Source organism: Sylvia atricapilla, chromosome 18 (assembly GCF_009819655.1).
Source record: "Sylvia atricapilla isolate bSylAtr1 chromosome 18, bSylAtr1.pri, whole genome shotgun sequence".
NCBI classification, from domain to species: domain Eukaryota; kingdom Metazoa; phylum Chordata; class Aves; order Passeriformes; family Sylviidae; genus Sylvia; species Sylvia atricapilla.
The window spans coordinates 11,768,991-11,780,953 of record NC_089157.1 but is presented as its reverse complement, the minus strand read 5'-3'; positions in this window follow the sequence as shown (position 1 = coordinate 11,780,953).

Sequence of the window (11,963 nt, the reverse complement as noted above, 5' to 3'; positions counted from 1 at the left end):
GTCAGGCACAAAACTGCTTTTGCTTTCTAGTGAAAAGGAGCAGAGCATCCTCAGCAGCACAGAGCAACTGGCCAAACAGGCCGGAGTCTGGCTGCCTGAGGCTTTTGAGTAACTAGTAACACGCCCGGGGGCTACATTTCCATTTGTTTTCATTTCCAAAAGCCTTTCCAGCTGAGATAGCTCAGAGCAGGGAGACACCAACGTTCCACAGCGTTGTCTTGAGTTTGTGCTGCGTCTAACTAACGCCAGAGCTCAGCATATCACCTGTAAGTGATACCAAATCAGAGACACACCCTTTCCTGCTGCCCCTCGGTGCCCACAGCCCTTCCAGCCCCTCAGGACAAGGCTGCTCGTGCTGTGTGAGGGAGCTGAGGAGGGGCTGCTGGCCACCACTGCCTCCTGGGCCAGCTGCACACATCCACCCTGCTCCAGGTAAGGGCTAAGCCAGTGCTCAGGCCTCCAGTGGGTTATGCTCACCTGTTTAACTCCATACAGGAGAGGTATTCCCAGACCCAGTGCCAGCTTTGTCACCTCCAGCAGGGTCTCATGACTGTGTGTGGCCTGAGGCAGCTGCAGAAGGGCCATCTGAGGGCTCACAAAGCTGAAGCCTGAGGCACAAAGTTCAAGGCAGAGGTTCTGTATGGACAGTGTGTGTGGTCAGGACCTGCATTCCTTCGGGGAGAGGCAGACAGAAATGCAGGACTGCCTCAGGAGCTCTCCTGATGGGATCTGCAAGAGGAAATAAGCTCAATTTGGCCACAAACCATGTTTTGGGCCACCCATCAGCATTCAGCATCCCAGGTCAGGGAGCTGTGCTCCCTGCCTATAGCAGAGCCTGAGCTGTCCCCCAGAACAACCACTAAAGCACCCTGGTCTCAAGCTCCATGGGACAGCAACCACAGCCCTGCTCCCTGAAATCAGTGGGACTGGCCACAGTCCTGACTCCTCACCTTCCTGCATCAATACATTATCCTCTCGGTCCACTGACCTCAGTGACTGGAGCTGTCAGGCCCTGGCTGTCCATGAAGGCATGGCTGGGTCCAAAGACATGAAGACAGCAACTCTTGGAGGACAGAAGCTGCAATTCGTGTCTGCCTCACGCTTAGCGAGTATGGGGAATATTAACAGCGCATCGCTCGAGTGAGTGCTCCTGGCTGACTTTGGCAAGGGGCACTTTGAGAAGGATAAACCTGCATTTTCATTCCTGAGAACCCTCCTCCAGTAATAAGATGTGCCCCACGGGATGCTGGTAACATATTGGTATTGTCTGCAGAGCGCTGAGGGCTCGGGGCTGACACTGCTAAACCATACACACCCACCACAGCTGAATGTCACCAGCCCAGACCCAGGATTTACACACTCACAGGTAGGCTGTCCTCCAGTTAGTCTGGGGGTCTAAAAAAAAGGAAACAAACCCAACCCAAACCCCTCAATAATTTTGTATTCTTTCCTTTGCATACACAACATCATTAAAATAATTAGAAAAACAGATGCATTGTATCAGTAACTGACAAATTAAGAATTCAGTCATGGTTGTTCAGAAACCCACTGCCTCCTTGCAGTACCAGTAATTATTATTTATAGCCTGCTCTGCAAGGAAAGCAATCCAGAAAAAACGGAATGATTATAATGTAAGGCACTCATCCCCAGGGAGAAGTCTGGTGCAAGTTGCAGCCTACATCTCACACCATTTTCTTGTCTTGAATTTTAAACTTTATTGTAAGTACTGTTTGTGTATTTTGCAGAGAATGTCTCGGTTCCTTTATAACAAGTACCCATTTTATTCCTGCTGAATTTCATTGAACCTACTCCTGATTTATAAGAGGCAGATCCATATTACTGCTTTATAGAGCAATCTCTTAGCTGCCTATTCACAAGGATGTGCAGCCTGGCAAAAGAATGAGCTGAGGGAATGAGCTGGGTGGCAGATGAGCTATTAGTCTTGATGATATCACCATAGCATCTGGAGCAGTTACACGCAGCACTAACACAGGGTATGAGAAATTCTCTGCTCTCAAAAAGAGCTCACAAAGAAAACACACTGAGGGTGGGAGGTATGGAAGAATCATAGAAAAGAGAAGGAGCTGTACAATGTCACACCGCCAGCAACTGAGAGGGGCAGGAGCAAAGCCCCGTCTCAGCTTCATGCTGCCTTTGCTCATTTCTGGTTCTGCATCTGGATATGATGCATCTTTAACTGGAAGTTCAATCCAGAAAGAAAAAAAGTAATTTTTTTCATACTTGCTAAGAGAACAGGCTTTCTGCTGGTTGTGCAAACAAATTCTTTCCAATGATTAATACCTGTCTCCTGTGCTGAAGACATCAGTCTCTGCATGGATCAAATCTTAATGAAGCAAAGCTCTCTTCTCAGAAAAGAACATTTCCCATTTTTTCTGCAAGCATTCCTCCTCACAACTGCCCTTGTTCAGCCCTGTGATAATTTTATGATGCGCTCCCAACATAACTCACAGTACTTCTCAATATTGTGTGCCCCAAGTGTTTACAGAGCCATTTTAGTGGCAGATACCAGCCTTTAGACATTCCACATTTCCTGTTTCACTCGAGCCAATCACTCACTGCTCAGTACTGAGATGCAAGTCCCTAATTAATTTATACACAACAAAGCACTTCAGTCATTGCAATGAAAGCGTAATGGAGAGCAGACCATTAAGCAAAAATTTGCTATCAAGCATGGAGAAATTATTTCCTTTTCATGTTTCCATCAATATTAAGATTGATTAATCATCTTGCAAAAAAGCCCTTCCCCAATCCCAAACTGCCTTTACACTTGTCCACCAATGCTGGATGGGATACCTGTGCCAGTTTTGTTTTCTCTCACAGCAAGGAAACCTCTCTGATGTGCTGAGAAGAACTGGGGACTTCACAGGGGACTTTACAACAGGTTCAACCCGACTCATATTCTCTTCATAGAACCACAATATAATAGCTTGGTTTTAACAAAAAGAAATCAAGATTAAATTCAATGTATTCTGAAGGAGTGAAAATTCCTAGCAACAGCTGAAAGGGAAGTGGAATCTATAAATGCCTCTTTCATCTTTATCAAATTACTATTCAGTGCAGTTACATTTATTAATAACAACATCCCTTAAAACACATTGTGAAAATCCATTAGCAAGAAATGCTTTAAAATGTTCAACAGGCTGTAACAGATGATTTACCAAAAGCTAAAACAATTAATACTCTGAGCAGAGTGGGCATTTTCATGGGCCATGGAGCTTGGCAGAGGGACATGGTATGATCAGAAATGGACAATTTACATTGCATAACTTTTTAATTCTATCATCTCCATTAGCAAGGGGATAGGCAAGCTAAGAGTGTTTTCTGACTTTTCACTTCTAAAATTGCTGATGGACATTTCAAAGTTGTCACCCACGGCACTTGCTGCACACTGAGGTACCTGAGTGCTCTGAATCATGTTCAGAGAGGAACCTGTGAGAGCAGACCCCTGAGGAAACATCCTCTGAGCGCCCCAAACCCTGACCAGAAGAGCCCTCTAAGAAGTTGTTAATTATCCCCATGAGGGTCTGACTAGGGGGCAATTGCTGCATTGTTTTCGCCTTCAGCACACCCTGCACTGGCCCTGGAAATTCTCATATTCCCCTTCTGTATTTCATAACTTGTTCTTTTAAACACAGCTGAAATGCCCATCACTGCTGAGCAACGTGAAGGAGCAATGTTCACACTGACGCTAAATTCAGGTGGAGGATTCTGTCATCCTTTTCCCGCAAAATAAAAAATAAAAAAAAAGGCCATTCCTGACTTTGGTGCCCACCCTGGAACACAGAAGGTCCGCTCAGGTCCCAGGGGATCGCTGCAGAGGGACAGACTGAGTCCTTCTCTTGGCCGCTTCCAGCGTGGAGCAGAGAACAATGATGGCACAGAGAGCGTCATTCCCCAGCCGTGACTGCAGCTATCGCAGCCTCCCGCTGCCACCAGGCTCTGCTGACATTCCTTTGTCGCTTTGAGGCAGAGCCTCAGCCAGGGACTGCAGGGACAGGCCGGGGAAGGGGCAGGAGATGCAGCCGCAGCTGGAGGGAGCGAAGCAGCAGCTCGGGGGCTCCGTGCACTCTGGGCTGCCAGGGGACTGGGTTTTGGCTGAGCTGCTGGTACATCGGGTTCCCCTTCCAGCCCTGATCATCCCCTAAGTCCATAAAGAGATGCCGAGAGCAGGTCAGATGGTTTCTGAGGCAGGTACACTCAGCACAGCCCCGTTCCCTCCGGAGTGAAAAGCCCTTGGCACGTCTAAGCTGTAGGTTTGACTCACCCCAGCAGACAGACAGACAGACAGACCTGTCACACACCAGCCACCCTGGTGGTCATGGCTCCCCTGGGGCCTTCCACTGAGGAGCACACAGCAGTGGCAGAACAAATGTGTGGAGAATGTATCTTCTGTAACTGCACACGAGCCAACTTGTTAGATCATTTCTGTCCCAGCTGAAAGAGCAGCTCCATGATTGCTTGTGACTGAGAACTAAAAATCACATCATTACGTGGGCCAAGGTACAGACATGGGCAGCTACAGATGCTGGTGCTTAGCTGCAAAGTGCAGCACACGTGGGGAGAAGAAAGTTGGAAATGATGTGTACATTCCACCTCCTCCCTGCTGTAGAGCTTTTGGCCTTCGACTTGTGCAGAGCAAAAGGCTGGAATTTCTCAGGTGTAATGACAGATTGTGTGGCACAAAACATCAAAAATTGTTTGTGTGCTTGAGCTGGTGGGTTCAGCTCACCCAGCCAGATGAAAGCAGTCTGGACTAACGCTGGGGAGACAATACTTGGCATCTCACAGGCACATCATTCTTGGCTGTAACATCCTCCTCCTGTTTCATCTTCTGTTTTCTCTGTTGTTGACCTCCAATAATGGAAGAAAGGGCTTGGACAGGGAGAGGAAAAAGAGAAGGCAGTGGACGGTTCTGGGAGCAGAAGAGAGGCCTGAAGGAACGGGGAAGAGAAGGAACAGCTGTGGGGCTGGGAGGAAAATGGAGACAGGGAATGAAACAGATACACTTCCCCTTTGGGAGGGTGGGCTAATCCAGTGTGAACAAAACAGGGCTAAAATGAAAAGGAGGAAACCAGAGAAGAGAAGAAAGATGGAACAAGGGAGATCACAGAGAACAACAGGAAGCAGCATTAAGAGGGCAGAGATGAAGGCTGGGCATGCTGGGGAAAGCAAACAGTGAAAAAGATTTCAGGAATATTATGCAAAAGACAGAGACAATTAGAAAAAAGTCCTATGAAAATGCCAGCAACCCAGCTGCTGAAACTCCTTTACACTTACGTCAACATCACATCACAGATCAGCACCAGGGGAGGAGGTTTGGGGTTGGTTTTTAATTGCATGGAAAGGCTTTCAGTGCTGCAGAACATGAACTCAGCTCCCACTGTCAGAAGGCAGAGTGGTCTAGAGGTGCTCATAGCCACAGGAACACAAGACCCAGCTTGATAAAGAGACCAGAAGCTACGTTAGCACCTTGAGAACAAGCAGCCTTGGCCTTGCCCAACTCCCACCTCAAGACCCAGAGTGATAAGGACCAGCAGGTGCAGGGAGGAGCCCAGGGCAGGGACAGCCCAGCTCTGCCCTGTGCCACAGCAGCCCTTTGCTTCCTTGGCCCCGGTGAGCAGAGAGGTCCTTCATTTATATGGCTAAGCTTGAGAAGGGGTAAGAAGCATCCTCTTTGCTGCTTGAAGTGAAATGTTTGGCTTTTTGGCACAGCTTGTTTAATTTGGCTCTTAGTGCTTGGTCAGTGTTATTAGAGAAAGCAACAAAAATGCACTAAATACAAGGAACTACATTAAAACAACATGGAGTTGTAATGCAAACCAAAGAAAGCAGGAGGGCTGAAGGGGTCCCTCCTTCAATCATCCTCTTCTCCCTAAACATGGAGAGTGTTACGGTGGAGGGCTGGAGGACCCACTGGTCACCATTCATCTGGGAATGTCAGACCTATATCCAAGTTTGGCTCCTTCCCCCAGTGCCAGGGTGGCTGCTGAGGTCACAAGTGGGGGCAGATATTTCACCCTAATGCAGGATGAGAATTCAAAAGCACTGAGCTCCCAAAACTGTAGCTTCTGCCAGAGCTTTGCTTCAGTGCAATCTCCCCAGAGGCAGCCGCTGTCCATCCTCAGCCACATCTCCCTCCAATCCACATAAACCATCATTAGAGTGCACCTAAAGTGTTCTTCCTCCCCACACACCACTGCTGAGCTGCTTCCAGACTGAGTTCTCACACTTGCCATGTTTTTCCATTGTTTTCCTGTGACTGTATAACAAGGGGCAGATCCCCCACCACAGAGAGGGCCTGAGATACAGTGACACATGTCACCTGCCCTGGCTGGTGCTCACTGCTGGAGCCCAGCTTTTGCAGCTCACTCAGATTCCTTGGTTTCTGCTCTTGCCTTGAGATCTTTAATTTGCACATTTTATTAACTGATCTGAGCCACAGCTGTGTCCCCACATTTCTTCTGCACCATGCAAACCACAACTGCGTGTTACATCTGGGACAACGACGAGGTGACTGCTGTAAAGGCTGGGATTCCTAAGAGAACAAAGCTTTACATGTGTTAATTCTGTGTGTGTGTGTGTGTGTGTGTCTGAGTAGCTCTCGAGCAGCATCAGACAATTTCAGCCCAGCAGAGAGGATCTCTCAGAGCTCTGAAGCTCCCAGAGGTGACTGGAGATGACAGCTGGAGGACAGACACCGTAAATATTCCCTGAGGCAAAGGCAGCAGTGAGTGCTCCCTCCACAGCAGACAGTGGAGACACCACACGGGTGGAAGCTGCTTATTAGACCTGCTGAGCAGGAGATCATTCCCTAATGATCCCCGTGTGCCTGAACCCTTCTCTTGCCACTCTGACGAGAGCTGCACCCTGCTGTCACATTCACAGCTTTCCTCACTCCCCTGCCCTTCATCCTGAGGCCAGATTCCAGGGGCAGGGCTCCCCGAGTGCTGCTGCACAACAGGTAACAGGCAGCAGTGAGAGCATCCAGGTGCGAGGTGCTGGAGCTGCCCAGAGCACATCCGCTGCTCCTGTGCAGGGGCAGCTTTGGGAACTGCTCTAAACGACAGGAGCTGGATCCCTGGCTGCAGCAATGTCAGCGCGTCCCTTCCAGGGCATTCACTCCCCGGTGCCATGAAACCAAGTTACTATTTAACAGCAGACCTCACAGGGAGGAACGTTCTTCTGTGTTCATGGCCTCAAACAAGCACAGCAATTGTTTACTGTACTCTGAGCAACCAACAGTAGCTATAATGTAATAATTACAGAGAAACCTTCCTAAAAATACATTTCCAATGCATCAGCATAACTCCAGCTGGCACTGAAAGCGTGAGTTCAGCCCAGCTTGAGAACCAGATCATGAACTACGTTTTGTGCAGCTGTGCAAAGGCCCCGGTGTGGAGCTCTGGAGCCACTGCCTTGCAGGGATGGAGGAAGGACAAGAAGCAGCCAGAAAAGCCACAGGTTCTTTTCTCTGTGGTCAATGACAACAAGAAGACATCAGGACCGTTTTCAAACTGGATAAACTGAGGGTTTGGAAATCATAGCAACAGATATTTTCTAATCTGGATGCTGACTTGTTGGTCTCTGGTTTTAGAGGTTCAGTCTGAGTCCAGGCTGCACCAGCATTTTTCACAGAGATGATTCATTATTACTATTATTATTATTATTATTTTATGTCATCCCCACACACTAGAATAGCATCAAGAGGACCCTGCAAGCTCCTTCCTTGTGCTCAGTATTAGTGAACTACAACTCATGCTACTGTGCCTCAACTTCCTCACCTGCAGATAAGGCCAAGACAAAAACCCCTCAGCCTAGGGGTGTGTTCAGGTTTGCAAAACAATTCCAGCACCTTGAAAGAAGGTTTCCTAGGAGCCCTGTCTACAATTTATTGTTTCCATTTAAAAAGTGTGTGTTTTACAATCCAAAATCTGTTTACACTTCCTACAGCTCTCTCTCTGAAAAGAGCTGGACTCCAGTAGCTCATGGATTTGGCAGAGTTTATCGAACAAGCAGGCTCACCAACCTTCCACGACACACAGCACTTCTGTGTAACTTTGCAGGCTGTGTTTGACCTGTCTGAACTTGAACAGTCACCACTGATTGATTGGCTTCTAAAAATACCCACTGGCCACGGTTCGAAGTCTGGAGAGCTCTTGTTGATTTAGATGGAGACTTTCTTGCTGGTCAGAGGCTAGGACAGACATCTGACACCCGGGCTCTGCTCCTGCCTCCTGCCCTGGGAGGGACCAGCGCAGACCCCGGCTGCTCCACACACTGGCAGCTCTGTCGTGGATGAAGGCAGCCCTACGTGGCCCTTCTCTTCCTGCGCCCCCATTTCCAGCTACTGGTCCTCAGTGGGATGATCTGCGGCCACCGGGAGCTGGAAGTGTCACCACAGTGATGGCAGAGCTTCCAGAGGCAGCCGCTGCCAGCAGAAGGCGTGGAGCACTCCCTGGAGAGAGGCAGACACGGCCACTGCCACAGCAGCCACCAGGAGAAAAGGCAGGCTGCCACCTCCAGTGGATGTCCTGTTGATCTGTAACCTGTCACCGTTGACACTTGTCACAGCTCCTGCATCCAGAGCAGCAGCTCTAGGAGAGAACTCCATCAGAGGATAAAAGCTACTCTGGGCTCTCTACAAGACCACAGCTAGACAGCTCCTCTGGGATACCAGGCTGACAGAAGAAATTAATGGTATTCTGGGAGCACGTGGGACTGGAGATGGTCACTGCAGCCAGACCCCACCTTCACAGCTCCACAGTCAACCCCTTTTGTGTACAGGTTACAAAAGGGAACCTGGCTCTGCTGCCCCAATCCAAGGTCTGGCAGAACCTATTGATGCAAGACCCAGGAACCTCCTCGTTTCTGTCTTAAGGGTATTGCATGACAGTTTATAACCATTCTGTCAGCCAAAGATTTCCTTTCCTTTATACAATATCCTCCCTCTGCAGCAGCTGCAGAAAGCAGTGTCCTCACTCCAGTTCTCCTCTACACTGAACAACCACCTCCTTTGGCCCTTCCTTGCAAGCACCACTCATTGTCCCAGTCACCTTCTGAGTTCCACTTTGGACTGGTCCTTCCCAAAGATGGATGACGAGAACTGACCACGGCTTTTCAGATGAAAGTTCAGCTGTTCCTGGTACAGTGGCAGGAGTGGTTCTTCATCCTTTCTGGAAGCAGCTTGCCTGATAAACCCTATGATCTCATTTGGCTTTTGTGTTCAGTTTTAAAAGGGTATAAAGCAGGCTCTCCAGTATTTCACTTCATTTTTTTTATTAGTGTTTGTTATCTGGAAAGAAGAGAGTAGTTAAACTGCCTTTTTAATTAAATTCCTTTAAATCTTTGAAAACAAGAAAGAAAGCAAACAAAGTAAGACAGAAGAATTACCATGTGTATGACCAGAGGTATTTTTTCCCGTAACACATTTATATATAAATCTCTTTTCCAAAAACTTGCAACATTTCTCAGTTGCTCAGTCTGTCTCCCGGGTAACCTGACACCTCACAAGAGGAGCCTTGTGCCTCCACTCTTTAATGGGACATGAGTCTTAGGAACCCTGTCGAAATTCTCCTCTAAATAAAGAGTATTCCTAGTTTCTGGAAGGTGAGAAGAGCTCGTGGTACTCCATCCTTCTCCGTTTGCTTCCCTCATCTTCACAGAGCTAATGAAAAAGACCCTGAGCAGCAGTAACTTCGTTAAACCACGGTCCCTTTGAGCACACAGACTCCTTCTGTAGGTCTGGGGAAAGCTCCTAAGAATTTACATGAGCAAGGAGATGGTAAATAGGTTTAGATTTTCTGTAAAAGGATTCAAATCTGCAGTGCCAAATGTTTAGAGCTCCATACATTAAGAATAAAGTTGAAAAAGCCATGACTTAGCTGAAATAACCTGAGCAAGGTCCCCTGCTGCCAGCACAGCACCCACAGGATGAGATCTCACACTGGCACTGGACGTGGCAGAAAGGGAGTCTGTCAGAAACTCAGACCCTGTCATTCAGACAAATCCTTGGTGCAATAGTTCTGACCATGAGGAAGACATCTGAGCACAGAGCTGCATCCTGCTGCATCCTGCTGCATCCTGCGTCTCCCTGTGCTGGAGCCATCAGCCCCAAGAGGCTGGGGCAGCTGGAAGCACCAGTGAGACCAAGTTTCTCATCTGCCACTTCTCCAGCTGGCCACAAGTAGCAAAGTGGACATGGAACACTGCAGGTTAGACACACGGGGCAGGCTAAAACTCCACGAGAGACTGGAATGCGTTTGCCATGTTCTCTGGGGAATCAGGAAGATGCTGGTGTGCAGGCTGCTCTGTGGGACAGTCTGCACTGCAGCAGCACCTCACAGCTCTCTCCATAGTGGATCTTAGTCTCCAAAAGCAGACCTTTGTGGTAGCTGCTGCTGCTTTTAATGCACATTCAGCCCTTTTAAAGTACAGATTTCAGAAGTACAAGACTGAGTACTGAAGCTACTTCACTATCTACCAAATGGCTCTCAAACGTTGCTTACTGCTTCCCCTTTAGCCTTTAGTAATAGCTACTTTAGACAAGTTTTTTTACAACTTGCCTGATTTCTTTTTTATTAATTGCTGCTATATGCTTTTTTTTTCTTTTTTTTCTTTTTCTTTTTTTTTTTTTTTTTTTTTTAATAAGGAGACAATGCTTTCTATGTCTCCTTCCTCAGACACCACTGCTCTCCCAGGGACCTCTCAAACACCAAGACCAGAACACAAGTTCAGTTATTGTAGGTTGAAGTTAATCTAAAATTGGTGACTTGTCAATTTTAGCAGTTTTAATTTCCCAACTGTCTGCTTGGGTTACGCACACATAAAACTTTTAAATAATATGCCTTCTCTCTCTCCCCACAGAGAAAACCACTGTGTTTCCCTGCCCTCCATAGAGTATGTGACCTTTAGCTGCTCTCCCTTATCAAGTCAAGAAATTCATTCAGCTCCTCAGCAGCTCCAGCCACTGACTCTCCATCCACATCCCTCTAAACGCCCCGCCAGGTCCTTGATCAGTTCAGAGAGGTTTATTCTTTGTGCCCCTTTATACCCTTCCTCCTCGGGCTTTGATTTGCCATTGTGGCTTCCTTGTCACTCTATAGCACTTCCTCCACGTTTGTCTTTACAGCTCCTCGTTTTCCCTGTTCCAAATCAGCCCCGAGTTGTGTTTCCTCAAAGGCAGTGGGAAGAATGCAGCCGACAGAGAGCCTTTGCAGGGAGCTGTGCAGCCCTGAGCTCCCGAGGAACACAAAAAGCTCCTCACACTGGCCCTAAGCACAGGAAGAACTTTCAACCTATATCAGACTTCCTTGGCAGTTCTCAGACCCTTGCCTGCTTTCACATTTCCTGTGCATTCTCTGAAGAAATGCTCTGTGCCCTCCACAATGCAAGAGGAAATATGACCTTTTTCACCTGCCTTCTCAGTGCCCCCTCTCAAAGAGCCACTTTCTCTAGCACAGACACTTCCACAGCTGCCCAATTCTGCTCTTCTTTTTTCACCCTCCCGGGTTACGTGGTCTGTTCCTTACACAGTTACCCCATTAAAAACACGTGAGTAATGGGAAAATGCAAGGTTGTGCTGGAAGGGCCAGTGGGGGGTGACCACCACCCTAAAGGTGCCCATTTGGGCCTCCTGGGGTCCCAGGTGAACTGATGGGGACAAGAATGATGGATCAAAGGGAGCCACAGCCCCCTCAGTGCTCAGCTGCTCCTTGGCTGGACCCAAGGTTCAAGTTCCTGATCTTTTAACTCAGCCTTTGAAGTTACTTTCACATTCATTCTCCTGCTCCTAAATATCCCCCTCTGCAGGGATTAAAGCGGGTTGTAAAATATCTCACAAATGTTTACGATCACTATTACACCTGTTCCTAGAAGAATTTCACAGTCAATTGAGTCACATTATTCTTTTCACGTTGGCCTTTCCTGCCCTGGTATCCAGATTT